The sequence below is a fragment of the Pteropus alecto genome, unplaced genomic scaffold, assembly GCF_000325575.1.
Source record: "Pteropus alecto unplaced genomic scaffold, ASM32557v1 scaffold121, whole genome shotgun sequence".
NCBI classification, from domain to species: Eukaryota; Metazoa; Chordata; class Mammalia; order Chiroptera; family Pteropodidae; genus Pteropus; species Pteropus alecto.
This window is the reverse complement of record NW_006434369.1, coordinates 11820411-11837652: the sequence shown is the minus strand read 5'-3', so window position 1 is coordinate 11837652 and position 17242 is coordinate 11820411. Positions and strand designations below refer to the sequence as shown.

Here is a 17242-nt window from a genome sequence, read left to right as displayed (position 1 = left end):
AGAGAAAAGAGGCCATCTCTACAATATTTACTGATTGCAAGCCTATGAGTTTACTTATCATCTCCCCAGTTCTCTCACTCTGACTTAATTTCCAGCTACTAGCCCACTGTATTATTCTGCTCCCCAAATCCCATACCAGGACATGGTTCATTTTCTTGTTTAGCTGCTTTTTATCCATAATTATGTCTCTAGAGAAATTTAGACTTCGTAAAATGTTATTAGTAGGAACTCAATTGTTGCTGAGTACAATGATACGAGAAGAGGTGGTGCTACCGCATATACACACCAAATATATGAACATCAAAATAAACCAGTAGGCTCTCAAAGTGCCAGCATCACCAAACCTTTGACTCACGCTTTTCTTGTTCTTATACAGACCTCTCTCAGATCTCCTATGGCTTTGTGACCTCGTACTGCCTGTTCACAAAGCAAATTAAGATAAAGAACATGATGACTGGCACAGGTATCATAAGGGGAGCTTTTGCCAGTTCAATGAAGTTCATCATCCCCTTGATATGAGTAGAAGAGAGAGAAAAAATTTGGCCTGACCTGTGAGTCATATATTACGTTCCTGCACTCTCTTTAAACCTCTGTAGCAATGGCTAGCATTACATATGGATGTGATTTCCATTCCAAAATTATACTATTTGGTGCCAGCAACCTTTATCATCATCATGGTGATCACATATCAACCAATCTTACTGGATCCCGATTCAAATAAGTTGGGGGGAAAACACATAAGACAATTTGACAATTTGAATGTTGACTCGCTATTAGGTAATATTAATAATTATTACTACCTGGGGGATGCAATATGGTTTATGGTTGTATTATAATAGAATCATTAACTTTTAAAGATATATATTGAACTATTTAAAGACGAAAAATAACATCTAGGATTTGCTTCCAAGTATTATAGGGAGCGGAAGTGGATGCGAGTATAGATGAAACAAGATTGACCTTAAGTTTTAATTACTGAAGCTGAATGATAGGTTCATAGAAATAAACTATTCTTTATACCAATTTGATTGTTTTTCTTAGCATAATGTGAAAATGATTATCATTGTAATTTATTGAGCATTTATTTTATGTACTGACTTTAAATATATTATCACATTTAATCCTGGCGACGAGTAGACTGGTGTTTATTAGCCCTATGCTATACCTGAGATTGCTTAAGGCAAAGTATTGAGGAGTATAGTGGGTGAAAGGTAGTGGCTCAAGGCCTATCTGATTCCCAAAGCAACATTCTTTCCATTACACAGGACTGTGAATAATTCCTGGACCTTTTCTTTGAAACAGTAATAGCTGTTTTCTCCTATTTCCACACATTGACATTGCCCTTTGGTTTGCATTCACAGATACTATTTACCTATCTGGTGATATTTTCAGATATGTCTCTGAAAATTCCGCAATTATAAAATGTCACAGTAGCTACTTTGTTTAACAAGTATGATCAAATTATAAGCTAGAATTGCTATTTTCCTTTTTTCCTCATTTGCTTTTCTGCTTAGTGTTGGATAAAATAAAAAGTATCGAGAGAGTGATATTCCTTGTCTTCTTCATTAGTGTCATATACTAATGGGTGCAAATAATGAGTCCACCTTGACCCATTTTTAAAGAAAACTTCAGTCACTACCTGCTTTGTAGTGAGTGATCTGTCTGTTATTAGTGCATCCCATGTCTCAGTAATTTGCAGCAAGATTCTATGGCTTATTTCCCAATGCCTTTTGAGGGGAGGCAATGGTATAGAGGAAAGAGGTTTCAACAGGCAAGGGGGTAAGACCTGAACCTCTGCTATTTCTTAAGTGCTTCACCTGGAACAAGTCAACTTAAACCATTTCTGTTTCATTTTGCACATCTAATAAATGAAGAATTGGGCATTCAATAAGTTCCCTTGCAACTCTATATTTTTTCCCTTGCAACTCTATTTTTTTTCCTCTTGTGGTTATCTTATAGCATTGCACCTTATAGTAAATTCTCCCGTCTTCCATTCTCTCTGTTAGTTCCTAAATTACTTGATTGTCTATGTAAAAGCCAATTGGAATAGGTGCAAATGAAGAAAGAACTTCTTATTAACTTTTGTTTGAGATGGAAGTTTTACACTAGAGTGATAGCATAGCCTATTGCTATAGAAAAAAATAAAAAGAAATTATTCTGTCTGCTCTGCAAAATGAATTCTGACAAGTAAGCCTGAGAAATCTGCTTAGAAGTACAGATTTCTGGGCTGTTATCAGCATTTGGTACATTTCTTGAGTCTTTATGAATATATTTGTTTAGAAAGATGGCTTGTTTATATATTGTTCAAGTCAAGATATAATGGCAAAATCACTGTATCATCTCTTATTACCAATTCCTTTGAACCATCCAGTTCCCACAGAAGCCATTCAAGAAACATTAGCTACTCCCTGAAGGGAGAGTTGTAGAGGAACCTGCATTTACAGGTCATTAGTTACCTTCTGCATTACGTTATCTCAGTTATTTATAGATAATCTCACTAATCTGGTATTCAGGGTAATTTCAAAATAATTTAGTCCCTGATGTATTTGGATTTTCAAATTCAGAACCTTAAGAGAGTAAACAAAGAAATCTCAGAAAAGTGAAAATTTATGACTCGTGCCAAAGAATTTCCCATTTTGAAATACAGGGTAGTTAATCTAGTGTAGATCTTTATTTTCTCCCTGTTCATTTAAGCCAGCAGAATAATTTAACATTTCTTTATATTTAATTTTTAAATCTTAGAATTAAATTATAAAATTATTTAATCCTATAAATTCTAATGTTTAAAAAAAAATGTCATATAATGAGCTTCTTAAAGACAATCTTTTATTGCTTTCCATTGTCCAGATCAGTCTATGAAAATGCTACAGGAGTCTGCCTGAAAAGATATGTGCTGGGAAGATGGAAAACCAATCTGTACTCCAGGGAGAAGAGGGAGCCCTGATTTTTACAATCCCCCACCTTCGGGCAGTATAAAATGGAGATTGCTTTCTTCTTGTCACACTGGGATTGCCATCATAGGGTTCTGAGGAAGGAGAATTAAGAATGGAATAACATTCATTTATGCCCACAGACGTCTTTAATGCCCAACTACCAGAGCAATTCCTCTGGGTCTTGATGTAAACAAATGACACAGTTCTTGGGAGAATGTCTGATTTACTTGATTACAATCTTGATTATTGTCTTCCATGCTTCTTCTTCTTTACCCAAACTCCACATCTGATTTAGCTCCCATTTTCCTTATGATGTAAAATACAGCCTTTAAATTTAACATTACCAGTAATCAGGAGAGGTTGCAGTTGCCCATGTACATTATAAATTTTTTTTTTAATTAACAAAAAACACAACTCTTTCAACCATCTTCCAGACCAGTCTGTTTTTTTTGTTTTTGTTTTTGTTTTTAATGCCTATAGCACCTGGTATTCCCAAGTAGTCTCCCATTCAACTGCTAATCAGGCCCGACCCTGCTTAGCTTCCAAGATTAGACGAGACTGGGCACGTTCAGGGTGGCATGGCTGTAGCTTTTCTTTTCTTTTCTTTTTTTTTTTTAATATAGCATCTTTACTCTCACAAATCATTTCTCTTTAGAAATGCAACATGCAAACTATAATGTCATGGACATTGAATCTTTTGAATAGTCATAGGGCCAAAATCTGAGATATTTCAATAAAACCTAAAGCTAAATCAGCGGGTTAGAAAGAATTTTTCCCAGCCTAGGTTCCTCCACCACTTACTCCTTGCCCTCTTCACTATCCCCCGTCCCTTTATGACATTAATGCATATGACTAGAGATCTGTGTAAAGGTATTTGTAAAATGACCAAGGGATAAGAGTGAAACCTGAAAGGAGTGAAACAAGGAAGGAAGGAGGAAATCAAATGCAAGGGTGTGTTAACCATGGTTTTTTATTTTCTGTGTTTCTGATGCTTTGGCATCTGGGCCTTGTTGACTCTGCAGGGACTGTCTCTCACAAGGTTAGACAATTTCTAGAGATTTACATGACTTTCCTGGGAGCATGCTTTTCACATGCAAATTACTCACATCCTCAGCTTCCTCCCTTATCAGACTGTTACACTCTATGCCACTATTCCCCTGCCCTAATCATCCCAGGGCCAGGTATCAGACAATTACACCCTACAGCCACTACATCTTGAAACCTGCTGAAATTACTCAAACTAGCCAATACTAAACATGCTTAGCCTGCTTACCCCTCTTTGCCATTCCTTCCCACAAAATCTCAATAAAGGCTCTTGCCGGCATTTTCCCTGCTCCCTGGCTCCTGCCTGGTCCTGGTGCTCGCCTGGGTGGGCCTGTACGGCATAGGAGCTATAACATTTTTTTTTTTTCCAGTGGCAGTCATCTCCTGAACTGTTGGTCTCAGTATACCTAAATAGTAATAAAACCAACATTAAAAAAAGTTACCTAAATGGTTATGCTGTGTAGACAACTGTCCTCAAACCCATCAGGACCTTCTGAAGAGCTTATATAGAACATGCCTCCTGAGGACTGAGTGAGGAGCATTTATTCACTACCTCCTATCCCCTATTGCTAAGAATCTCCATGGTGTATTAACACCCCCATGCCTCCAAGATTCACATGCGTGAATGTGGAGCAGGTTTTCATAAATATTTCCCACTCTGGCTTCAGAGTAGCCCCAAAGTAGAAAGCTGGGACACTGTTCAGCTGAGACAAGATGCTGCCAGATTATACCTGTACAAAGCTGGTTTCTACAGCAGTGGCTCATGTAATAGGTGGGTCTCATCCCTTGCACCAGGGGACTCCAACCCCAGGCCACGGACTGGGACCACCTGTTAGGAACTGGGCCACACAGCAAGAGGTGAGCAGCAGCTGGAACTTTTTGGTTCCAGGGCCCATATGTTATAGCAATCAGCACAATATATCAGCTGTGGGCTCCACATGGGTACCCCATCCTGGAGTCCAACACCCAAACCCCAGAGTCTGGTTCCTAAGCAGACATCTTAGGTAAGCCTTTAGTTAGCCATTTCACGATTCTATTAGACTAGTTGCTTTCAAGTGATGCATTATATGGAGGGGCCAAAGGATACTGTGTAATGGCTAGTAATGCACTTCCTTAATAATGGATACTTTTATTTAAGACAGTATTGCAAGAGGTAACATATTAGGAAATCAGGCATTTTGTAAGTCTGCAGATAGTAAGGCAATCCCATATTCAGAGCCACTATTAATTCTGGTGAGGATGATGGAGTTCCACTATAATTAACCTCCGTCCAGTGGCTACATCATCTCTCCATGGGATGCTGTCATTTAGAGGGTTTAGCATCAATCTCTGAAGGAAGATTTGTCATTCAGTGGTGGCTCTAGCTAGATCATGATTGTCAAGAGGGCACCCATGTTGATACAAGCACTTATGGTGTCCCTCCCTTCCTTCATTGTTACTTGGTTCATGGGCATTATAGTACTGTAGTTGTATTGAGCACCTCCTCTTTTTAAATTCTTTGTAGACTTGCAGGGGTCCCCAACCTCCTGGGGCCATGAACTGGTACCAGTCAGTGGCCTTTTAGGAACCGGGCCGCACAGCAGAATGTAAGCAGCAGGCAAGCCAGTGAAGCTTTATTTGTATTTGCAGCTGCTCCCCAGAGCTAGCATCACCTCCTCAGCTCCATCTCAGATCATCGGGCATTAGAATCTCACAGGAGCACCAGTCCCTGGTTTCAAAAAGGTTGGAGACTGCTGTTGCATATGATGTAATGAGACAGAATTGGACTTTGGGCCACTACCATACATCCTCACACATGACTTCCCAAAATTTTTTGTTCTTAATCTTCCAATCTTGCTCCTTCCAATTCCATAATGAACCAGCCAAGACATTTGTTCCATCAGGAGTATGTATCTGGACCAGAGTCATTTCTCTTTCCATTCAAACTGAAAGACTGAGTACATTTCTTGCAGCTTTGCCCACTAAGGGAATTTCCTTTCATCTCTATCCATTAGATCTCAAGTGGGACAGTATGTGGCAGCAACCCTTTTTTGAAAAGCACACATATATCTAGCTGCACTATTCTTGAAATGGGCTTGAGATTTTTCCTTCTTGGTCAATATTTTCTGGTAAGGGAACAAGTCTGAATAGAGCAAGAGACATCATTTCTAAAAGACAGATGCTATGGGAGTCGGCACCACCAGTTCCTGTGTTTTTCTTTTGTTTTCTGGATCTAATCCAGCCTGATCTTTAATGTACTATTTCCATTGTACAATGGATTGCTGTAGTCCCTGATTCAGTGTATAGCATAATCCCCAACTCATGATGGGAAGCTATGATCACAGAGTTAATTGATTCCCCAAAATGAAATCCTTAGGGTCTATAAGAACTAGTAGCCATTTTCCACTAATGACATTTATCTTTTCTGTACATATAATATAGTTCAATAAAAGACTTCAAAAAATTTAATGATTCCCCCACTAATTGCTGTGCCTCTTTCTTAGTGGTAGGTACAAGGAGCAACAACTGTTTTTTTTTACCTTGGAGGAGATATCTCAGCCTACCTACCAGACCATTTGTACTAGTCTACACTGGCTGCCATAGCAAAATACCATAGACCTAATGGCTTAAACAACAGAAATTTATTTTCTCACGGTTCTAGAGGCTATAAGTCTATGATCAAGGTTCATATTCCAGCTGATTCGGTTACTGGTGATGACTCTTGCTGGCCTGCAGACAGCTGCCTTCTTGCTATGTCTTCACATGGCCATTGCTTGGTATCCACTGGTGTTTAAGAGTGGACTCCCAGTGAGACAGACTTCGGCCATTACCTGGCCTTTATAAGCCACATCATAACTGGAGGACCATTGTGGCATTTCAGGTTCCCTCTATTAATGACAGTTCATACTCTGCTTTCAACAGCTATAGAAAGGTTTATGTTTTCCCATTTCCTCAATGCATAGCTACATGGCTGCTTTCTCTTTTGGGGTATTTTGGAGAATTCTACCTCAAGGAGGCCCAGAATTACTTTTAATTGATGAGATTTGGGCATCAATAGAATAGTTTAGATCTGAAAATTGGGTAAAGATTTTCAATTTTCTAACATATCATTAATTTCAGTCTTTTGCTTGTCAGCTCTTTATTTTCATTTTTTTTTGATTAAACAAATCTAGTAGTACTGTATTTGGCTGTTTACTTGTCTTTCACCTAGGAACACCATGGACTATAGGTTATCCCAACAGATTCTTGAGGATCAAGGCAGCCTGTTGAGTTCTTTTGTTTTGCAAAATACATTTTTTTTCTAACATCCATACATCCTGAGTCTCTTGAACTCTTCTCGATAGTAAGGCAAGGCTGTTCTAGCATCTCTATCTCATTTACTACAGCTAATGTATCCAAGTTTCAAGGAAACATCTGTATACTCAACTTCAAATGCTTTCTGAGAACTTAATCCCAGAGTCATATGAGCGGCCTCCCATGTCAATAAATTCTTTCTATTCATTTCCGTATTCTACATTCCTCCATTTTATCTCAGTATCCACTCTGTACTTACTGGAACATAGTAGCCATATTCTGTAATTATTTTTGAGCCTTGATATTTCCTTTCACAACACCAAGTAGTCCAGTACCAGAATCTTCTTTTTAAAGTCTGCTTCCTAGGATACTTTTACTACCAATTTCTACTACTAATTTTTACTACCAAAGATCTCGGTATGCCTTCACCTAAAATAGAGCCTAAGCCATTAGCTTATGTGCAGGTTGTTTGTTTGGAAAGTGGTCAGAGGGCTCAGGAGAGGGAAACAGGAGGGTGAAATGGGAAAGAGGGAGAAACCAGGGCACAGTGTGCCTTATTGAGTTGATCACTGTGGAAGGCATCTGAGACTCAATCCCACTGGTGTCCTCTGAGAAACTGTGCAGAATGATCTTCAGCCTTTTGTTCCCAAAGGGTGAAAATAGGGACAGTTATCTATCTAATCCTGTTCTCAATGCTTAAGATTGCTCCATGGGTCATTAACTCTCCATCACTTCCAGTTTGTGTACACATGAGTTCAGTGTGATTCCCCTGTCACAACATTCCCCAGCCACCAAGGAGTCATGATATAGAAGTCAAGAAGTACAACCGAGATGGGTCATAAAAAGCTAATTGCCATAGTAGTAACTAGAGCAAAAACTAAGTCAAGAGAATGAAATATCTCATTAATTAGCAAAGCTATATTTTCTATTTCTATTTGCATTTGTTAAAGGGTATTTATGTTAATAGGTGAAAATTACAAAATCCTCTTTTAATATTCTTTTAAGGATCTGTATTGTCGATTTCTCATGGTCTAAAATACTGCCAATTTGTGTAAAGTAGGTTTTTGACTGGAGTGTTTGTGTATGTATATAAGTCAGATTATTATTCTACAACTTGAAGTCAATAGAAAAAAAATCAAGAAATATTAAATCTTTAATCTAGTTAAACTATTTATTCAACAAATGAGGAAATTAGAGTTCATACAGTTTAAGTGGTTGCCATTATCATCACTTGTTAAATTAGTGTCAGGTCCAGAAACATGATTCAGACCATTTTGCTCCCCACATGGTCTTTTTCTCACTATTCCATGTCATCATTTACGACATGGTGAAATTGTATGATCACAGATAGCAATATACTGACATTACTTAACTGATATTTACAAATAATAAAATAAGAATTGATGAGTTTCTCAATAATATTTATGTTGAATTTACTGAGAAGATTTCTCTGAGGTACTGGCAGGAAGAATTTGGGGACTAGGCGAATATATATGAACAGTTGTTCTCATCAAAAAAATCAGAGAAACTAAACTCATTTCATCTTAAAATTAAATATTTTTTCAAGGCTTCATAAACTAAGTATTCATGGTGAGATGAATAATTCCAGTGAGATTTCTACTACCAATTCAGATATGTTGTTAATATATTGGGATAAAAATCACTTGGGTTTATTTGCCCATGAGCAAGAACTTATCAGAAATATATCTAATATGGTTTTCCTCTTTGATAATTATGCTTATATAATTTTCTAACTTGCATCTGTCTCTTACAACACAACATGCACTCACATCACATTCTGTTTTAACATCGAATGTTTATGTTTTTCTTATCTCTGTTATTCTAATAGTTCTTCCCTAAAACATAGACTCTATTCTAATAGCTTATGATAATATTTTAAAACTATCTGTGTTATAATAAACAATATATCTGGTCTTTGTCCCCAGTTTCTAACGGGGAGCTTCAGAAAACCTCTGGAAGTTCTTAAGTGATGGGCATGTCTTTTGTTTTTCATAACAAGCCCCTTTCGACCATACCTGAGTTTGTGTTAGTGGGGTAACTCAGGCTGAATCTATAGATAGTTTCCAGAGAGGAGCTGACCATGCTAAAAAGACCAAGAATTCTTAAAGGGTTGAAACCTCAGCTTCATTCTCTGACTTCTCTAGCAAAGAGGGAGCTGGAGTTGAGTTCATTTGGTCAGTGATTTAATCAGTCATGGCCATATAATGAAATCCCAGACAGAAACTCTGAACAATAAGATTTGGACAGCTTCCTGGTTAGTAAACATATCAATGTAATAAGAGGGTGATACTCTCTGACTCTATGGGGACAGAAACTCTTGTACTTGGGACCCTTTTGGACTTTGTTTTTTTTCCATTTAGCTGTTCCTGAGTTGCATTCTTTATAAACACTGTAATTGTAAGTATAGTATTTTCAGTAAGTTTTGAGTCACTCTAGCAAATTATTTAACCTGAAGGAGGTGTTGTGGAAACCCCCATATTTCTAGCCAAGTCAGGCAGGAGTCTGAATATTTTAGGAACACCCGGAACTTGAGAGTGGTATCTGAAGCAGGACAGGCTTGTGAGACTCTGCCTTTAACTTGTGACATCTGCACTGATTCCATGTAGTATCTGAATTGAATTAAATAGCTGGACACCCAGTTGGTGTAACGGCATTAGTGTTGGAATGTAATATCACTTTTTTAGTAAAGTAGCTACTATGACATTATAGTACCATTATCTTAAATATTTAAGTAATCCTATGGATCTGAAATTTTTTTAATTTCTGAAATATATAGTCAATGGAGTTTTTCAATATCACCCCAAGATTGTTATTTAGGGAAGAACTTGGTTTTTGGGAACAACAGAAACTAAATTATGTTGTTAGCTTCTCTAAAACATTACTTCCCAGATGGGCCTCAATTGAATCTTTCTCACCTGAACTAAGATTGCTCATTTATTGAATAGCTATGATCTCTTAGAGATAATCTGGTGTATAGGATTTTGACATATTAGCAGGATTTCCTGCTTTTATGATAATCTGACTATTGTAGAAAGGCATATAAGTTATTCCACTGAAAAAATCAGAATAGTGATTAAGTTTAGATCTTGGCAATACCATTTATATTCTTATATTAGAAACATGACAAAAGATAGTATTTGTAGTTATTAAGTAATGATGTCAAATTTGCCATCAGAAGTGTATAATTTATTTAATTATTTTTGATCCTGTGTAGTAATATTAAACACTAAGTAATGAATGTTAAACAGAATTTTGTAAATTTGCCAAAGATAAAAGTAAATGAGACAGCTTATTAAGTATGTGTAGCACTTAGTATGTTTTTGGTTAAAAAAGAAAAACCTAAACAATAAAATATGTGTGTGTATGTGTGTGTATGTGTGTATTTGTGTGTGTGTGTGTGTGTGTGTGTGTGTGTGTGTGTTTCCAACATTGAGTACGTTGCTATGGAGAGCTCCTATCCTAAGATAGCCTCAGAAAATGATTGGGAAAAATCACAAAAACACATAAATTGCTAAACTTCTTTGTTTATTTGTATAAATGTTGCATCTGCAGTATTTTTAAAGGAACAAATCATTTTTTTCTCTCTGGCTTATTTCACTTAGCATGATTATCTCAAGGTCTATCTATGTTGTTGCAAATGACAGTATTTCATCTCTTCTTATGGCTAAGTAATATTTCATTGTGTATATCTATACAGCTTCTTTATCCAATCATCTATCGTAAGACACTTTGGTGGCTTCCATGTCCTGGCCAACATGAATAATGCTGCTATGAACATCAGTATGCAAATATCGTTTCCCTAAATGCAACATACAGGACAAACAAACAGAAATTCATGGACATAGATAATATACTAGTGGTTACCGGAGGGGGAGGAGGGGAGTAAGAAGGAGGGAGGTAAAGGGGGTAAAATGGATCAAATATGTGGTAACAGAAAGAAATCTAACTATGGGAGGTGAACACATAATGTAAATATATATCTATATGCCTTACTGTTAAAATGTACAGCTGAAACTTACCAAATTTTGTTAACCAATATCACCATAAAAAATAAAAATAAAATAAAATAATAGAAAGAAATGCAAAAAAATTAATGTTTAATTAAAATGGAACAAACCAGAAAATAACAATAATACCTAATTTGTCTCGAAAACAAATGAGGAGGAGGAATTACCATGTGCCAAAAATAAAAAGTAAATTCAAAGTCAAAGCAGAAAATAGAGGGAGCTAGAACCATTGTTGACATTAAATAGTGCAGGTTAAGTATTTTAAAGTCAGGTGGTTGTAGGGATATAATCGTATGTCTTCATAAACTTAGAACTGCACCCATCCAATAAAGGTTGAGCTTCAAGAAGTTTGTCCACATGTAAAACAGACAGAAGAAATGCTTTGTTTAGAAACTTCTACTTTCAGCAATGATGGACTGAGTAATTCAAACCAATCCTTTTACTGAGAACAACTACAAAGGCCGTATGCAAATATTTCTTTAAAATATTTTTTAAAGTTTTAAAGAACTTACAAAATTATGAGAAGTTACTTGGCCAGTGCTCGAAAAGAAGTTGAGAAGACAGAGAGAAAAGCCCAGCATTTAAAGCTGTTTATGCTTTGAGAAAAATTGTTATTTTTAGGTATCCAGAATGATACCTAAAAAAAATTGAAATGTAACAAAACCTATCCAAGTTAACCTTGCTCATCTCAATTATTAAGATGAGAGTTTAAATGTTAATAACTTCTAGAAAAGATAACCCCTAAATTAAAGTGATCTTAAGAAAATTCTGCATGAGTAGTTCAAGTAACCTCAAGGTTTGAATTTTGATTAAGCTAGTTCTAGATGGTTTATACCAATGGAAGTACATTAAAGTCTTCTCAGAAAGAAGATACTATCATCCTGGGCCTCAAATATTAATAATAATTATTCAATTACAAGATCAGACCTATAAAAACAACACACCATTAGTGAGAATCATCATAAACAAGACACAAAAAAGATTAATTGCAAAGACTTCAGATATTTCAATTATCAGGAACGGATCACATAATCGTATATTATGTACTAAGAAATATTTTTTAAGCTTAGAAATTACAGCAGAAAATGTAACCATAAAATGTTACTGAGCCAAAGAAAAATTAGAATTTCTAGTTTGAATTGAAAATTATTATATGAACAAAGGCTTTCAGAACCTCAATATTCTGACAGAAAGTATGTTGATAAGATTATTCAGTAGTTTCTCAGGTCCTAAGTAGCACTGGGGCTTAAGGTGAATTACACCTGGGAACTTCTTTGGCATCTGATTTAGATAAGGAGATTTTGGACTTTTGAGCTAATGATATTTAGATGGAATTTGGATTTCAAATTGACACTGTAATTGGGTGAGACTTGTGAATTGTATCAGTCAAAGGTTCATCAGAGAAAAAGAACCACTAGAGTATATATAATCGCCTAGGCAAGCCAAAATTTATAAAACAGGTTGTCAGCAAGGACAGTCTAGAAACACTAATGCCACCACTCACAGGTAGTTTCTTCTTCCTCAGCTCTTCTCTTCAACTCTTTTAACTAATTGAATCAGCCAACATAGATTATCAAGGACAATCTCCTCTACATAAAGCAAATTAATTATAGCTGTTAATTACAGCTATAAAATACCTTCACAGCAACACCTAGATTAATGTTTAATTGAATAAGTGGGGACTGTAACTTAGGCAAGTTGACATATAAAAGTAACCATCACAAGGACTTTGAAATAAGTGAATGAAATGTGCATTTAGGAAGGATGTGGATCTTTGACGGCCAGAGAAAGACTTTGAAAGGCAGATTCTAAAGATGACTCCTAAAATTCCCAATCCGTGGTCATTTAGTTAAACACAAATCTGGGTACTGCCATGAAGAGATTTTGCAGGTGTAATTGAATTCTAAGCCATTTGATTTTCAGATAAGATTACCTCAGTAAACCTGAGGGAACCAGGCAAGCCCTTTAAAATTGAAGTGTTTTTGTTTGTTTGTTTGTTTGTTTGTTTGTTTTGTTTTGTTTGTTTCCTGGCTGTTGGCAGAAGGAAAAGTCAGAGATTTAAAGCACATGAAAGTTTCAACATACCACTGGTGATTTTAAAGGACAGAGTCACATGCAAAGACTAAAGGGATACCTCCAAAAACTAACTGCAGCCTCTGGCTGACAGAAAGCAAGCAAATGGTGAGGTTGATGCTACAACTATAGGAAGCTAAATTCTGCCAATAGCCTCAAAGAGCTTAGAAGCAGATTATTCCCCAGAATTTCCAGAAAAGGACCCAGACTATTGACTGCCTTGATTTCAGAAGCTAATCCAGATATCTATATCTAAATTTCTGACCAACAGAATTGTGAGATAAGAAATGGGTATTGTTTCAAGCTGTGGTGATTTGTTACCCAGCAATAGCAAACTAATACATGTGGGATATACCACCAGGTCAGAACCTGTATCGTTTAGGGAATTTCATGATTCCTTCAAGGATATAGCGAGGATTAGTGGAAAAGCTACCAAAGAATTCTACCATAAAAAAGTCAGCATGTGAGCATTTGCCAATATGGGATACAAATACTATATTATAAATATGGACCAGTAAAAGACTTTTTGTCCTTTCTCTCTAATTCCCCTGATCTTGGAAGAGCTCATAGAGAAGTGGAATGAATAAATGAGAAAGTGTAAAAGAACAGAGCCCTCTTCTTTTCTTTCACTGAGTTAGAGGAATTCACATGTCTGATTTGAGTAAGATTAGAAGTTTTCAATTGGATGAGAGATTAATGTTCAGATAACATTCCAACTGGGCATTTTAAGTCTGACAATAACTGTTCTAATCCCAAAAAGTAGCTGAATTAGCAACCACTTGTACCGAAGACATAAATTGGAGATGAGAAAGGGAAATCTGGTGAAGTGAAGTGGAAGGGCAGTTTCATAAGAAACACAATGCTTTTTAATGAATTCACTGTTACCACATCAATTCCACTAAAAAATAGTAACTGTTAGGATGGAAAAGGAGAGAGTTGAAAAAAGGTAGGACTAAAATACCAGCACCCCCAGGATATTGTGCTGATCCTTGTTCCCTCAAATCTTCTCCATAACTCCATAACTTTTTTCCACCTGTTTTTTGTTTGTTTGTTTGTTTTATGGTCCACAAGCTAAAATTTCTTTTTATATTCACATTTTTTAATATTTTTAATTCCCGTACCCCTTTGGCAACCATCACCTTGTTCTCTATATCTATGGGTCTATTTGTTTTGTTTTGTAAATAGTCTATTAAAACTTCCTCAATTATTATAGTGGACTATTTATTTACAGCTAGTAGCCTAACAGATATTCTCACAGAAGAAAGCAGGTATACAGCAATACTTACAGTAGAACAAAATAATCTTTTAGACAAAAAGGAGTACGATGAATATAGAGAACCAAAAATACACATTTAACAGATCATTAGAACAAAATAAAAATAAAAATCTTTTATATGCCAAAAAGAATTGTTTTATATGTGTGCATACACACACACACACACACACACACACACACATACACACAAAGCCAAAATTTAAAAAAATACAAAGATAAAGATAAAAATCTGAAATAATGGTGAGATATTTTAATATATTCTCAATATTGAAGATATCTAATAGAAAATAATTACTTAAGAAAATAGATGATTAAAATAACACAACTAGCAAGCTTTATCTAATGAATATATGTATGTGGTACCCAAGGCCTCTATATAAAGAGTTTGTGTTATTTAGATATGTTGTTATAAAATATTTTAGACATCCTAAAAGATATAAGAAATATTTTAAAATATTGACATATATCTAGCACATATCGAGAGAAAATTTTCGATGTGTTTGCATTTTCTACTTGTCTTATGACAGCTTTTGTTTCACACTAAATGTATAGTCTTAGAAAGCAGAGATGGTATCTCCCTCTGAAGTAGACGTTTACTTGAAATTCAACATAAGAAAAATAATGTTTTTATTATGGGACAATAGTTGGGCAAATTTAATAGTGGCTTGCTTATAAGGTTGGGATCTCTTAAGCTTGAAATTCTTCAATGACACAAACCTACTGTGTGCACAATATAGACTTGAGCCAACCTCTACATCATCCCATGAGACTTGGGGTGCAAAAGGAAATGATGTGCACATTTACATCTAGGAGTGGTGACAACTTCTTAATTTTGCTATGCCATGAGTATCTCGCTATCCCACCTCATTGACTCCCTTAATCCTGTCCACATATCTGAAAATTGTATTTAAGGTTTTAGTCTGAGTAAAACGAGAACTCACTGAAGGGTTCAACAAAGAGGTAACATGATTAGACATGTTTTAAAAAGGAATATTCTGGCCACTCTGTTGTGAATGAGTAGATGGGATGAAAAGATAAGAAGAGGAACCAATTAAAATGTTACTTTAATATACAGATAAGTAGTGATGGTGAACAAGATCATATGGTTATAGAGGCCAAATTTTAAGATTTCCTATTTTCAGAAATTCTTGTTTGTGTATATTATTAGTGGAATCTAGTGGGTTGCAGCCCAATATCTGGCAGATCTTCCTTCCCTCTTTCAACTTTTACTAGCCATGACATGACCATGTGGCAGACTTGGCCAACTGAATCTGAGGCCTGTGACCGAAATGGAATAATAGCTGTCACAGAGGCACATGGGAGCAGCAGCAGCCATTATTTACTGCAACAGTGGTTGTGTTCAGGGTCAGTGTTATCAAGCCATGGAGACAGCCTGTCCTCAGTTGAAAGATTTTATAAACTGCTAGAACTGATTCAGCTGACCAGCTTTCAGAGTACTGCCAGTTTCTGTCCATTTCAATTCTATGAGTTCCTGTATTTTCTTGTATAAGAGAAGTAGCTTTTCTCTCTCTCTCTCTCTCTCTCTCTCTCTATCTCTCTCTCTATCTCTTTTTTATACCCCAAAATATCAAGGGCTTTGGACCTGAGCTCACATTTCACCTTCTCCAGTTTCCAGAAATGTGGCCTTGGACAACTTACTCTCTAGAACTCAACTCCCTTACTTGCAAAATTAGACTATTCAGATCACTTATGAGGATGTAATAAAATAAACAATGTGTTTATTTTAGGAACTGAAACATGAGAGATACAGTCTGAAGGTAGGTACTATTGCTGTTCTTGATAACACTCTTTAAAAATAAGTTCTCTAAGAGTCAGATCAGTTGTAACTTTTAAAGAAAAGTCATATTTTCTCTGGAGATTGTATAAATGCAAATGAAGATGAGTGAATTAAAAACAGTATTTAGATAATTTTTTATTTACTAGTTATTATATTTTTATTTATTTATTATTTTTTTTTAGAACTCAGAGCTTTCATAAGAGTTATGTAGACTTTTCTATCTTGAATAGCATAAAACAAATGAAAAAATGAACTCTCAGAGAATGCTTCAGCATTCTAAGTTCCCATAGATGAGCTGCACCCTATTGACTATTTCCTTCTATGGCCAATTGTCCTAATGTTTCATGAGCTCAGAAAACAGCAATCTAATTTTTCTCAAATTGTCTCACAACATGTGAAACAAATTCTTTTCATAGATTGAAAATAGATTCTCAATCTTACAAAAATTGAACTTTAGTACTACTACTTCATTCTTCCCATTGAGAGATATTTCAAGCAAGAGGAAACACACACGATCTGAACTTTTGCCATTTTATTTCAATGCTTTCAAATCTATTTTAATCAAGTCTTTCAAAATGATGTCTCATAAAACTTAGATTAATTGCTAATGTCTTATGAATGACAAGACTGAAAATAAATTCCTATTTTTTCATGAATATTTTCTTGGCAATAGACTGTTGCCTACAGTGTCTAAATTTGAGTACTCAAGAGCAGTGTTTTAATAAATATTCTGTAATCCTTATGACACAAAACTTAAAGTGGAAGAGCTTATGTTCAGTTAGAAAATCTCTATGGACATGAAACATTGGGCTGGGAG

The 17242-nt window shown here is 35.8% G+C and overlaps 1 pseudogene; it reads right to left on the bottom strand.

Annotated features, from left to right (window-relative positions):
• Positions 1 to 3404: 3404 nt before the first annotated feature.
• On the bottom strand, positions 3405 to 3523 carry LOC112477702 (annotated as a pseudogene).
• Between the last annotated feature and the right edge of the window lie 13719 nt (positions 3524 to 17242).